Genomic DNA, 1,476 nt, shown 5'->3' with positions numbered 1-1,476 from the left:
GATCGACTTAACAAAGAGAAATCTGCCTTTTACATATAAAATGTGTGCATCGGAGGGATAATGTAACTCTGTTCCTTATCCATGCTGTATTAACAACGATTCTCTAATAATAAGAGAAAACTGTTTGTTCATCCTATTATCTACATTGATGTTGTTTAAAGAACTTCATCAACGAAAGGAAATACCTAATATATTGTATCTTAAACAAATTCTCAAATCTGTTGACGGGAAAGTGTTAACGGCTTAATATACTAACCGTAAACATTAGTCTGTATTCCCATATTTATAACCACAACATGTGTCTATCGTTTGTGTATCTCTTTAATATATTCCCAAATATAAGACATAACAAGAAACAAAACAACGACTCAAAACACTTGTAAAAACCAAGGATAACTCTCAAAAACGAGCAGAACGTTTTACCAATATCAATGAAAAACCAGGATACCATCAACAAAGCAGTGACTTATGGAACGTATTAAGCATCTTTCAAACAAATGTTGAATACGCAAAGTCGCTGTTTCATATTGACTATTTTATTGTATCACATTGGTGTGGGCGTTGGGTGCTATTAAAATCTTTGTTTATTTCTTGGATTTATCAGAAAACATGGCACACATAACTATTAGAAACGAATGAAAAGAAACATACGCACTACGTTCATATTTATGGATCAATTATGATATATGGTGCCAAATAACTGTGGTCTGGATACGGCCGTAATATAACGGCCCCGCATGGCAAGGGTTAAATATACGACGAAAGACGATTTCTCTTTGTTAAGTCGATCGTCCACCATTAAAAAACCGAGATATGGCTGATATAAACATATACTATAAGCATATTTTGGGGAGACTTATATATGATGTCTTGGGATAGGTCGTTTTATTCATAATCTAATTTGTATATAGCTATATATTCTAATTTGTTTTAATAACACCCATTTTTAGGGTATGATTGATTGTTGAACAAATTAACAATAAAAACAAAAGGTAGGTCTAGTAAAATTGGCCGTTCTTGCTAGAGGATGGTGCAATTTAGACCGACATTGATAAATGAGGATAAAATCGATAAGAACATAAATTATCCTTTCATCAGGGCACTTATGACCCCTCTAAGAGTTGTTGCGACAGTTCTAATCTGAACAAGAGCATTGCATTCTCTCTACACCACGACAGCATCGAATTTAACCATTCAGACCAGACACGGCTGCATATTTGTTCATCCAAAACCACCGAACGGACACCCCACTTTGATAAGGGATGTACTGCCGGTATCTAAAATTACCTCTCGTGACTATATTTCTTTCCCCAGTCATATTTTGGAGAGACTTTGTATATATGATGTCTTTGGATAGGTCGTTTTATTTAAAATCTAATTTGTATAGTAAAATGTTCTAAAAAAAATAACAATATGGAAGAAAATTACTGGTCCGATTGTATACATATAAACAGTACATTATGTACTTACAAATAA

This window comes from Mytilus galloprovincialis, chromosome 13 (genome assembly GCF_965363235.1).
Source record: "Mytilus galloprovincialis chromosome 13, xbMytGall1.hap1.1, whole genome shotgun sequence".
NCBI lineage: Eukaryota > Metazoa > Mollusca > Bivalvia > Mytilida > Mytilidae > Mytilus > Mytilus galloprovincialis.
The sequence above is the reverse complement of the archived record's forward strand: the minus strand, read 5'-3'. Positions refer to the sequence as shown.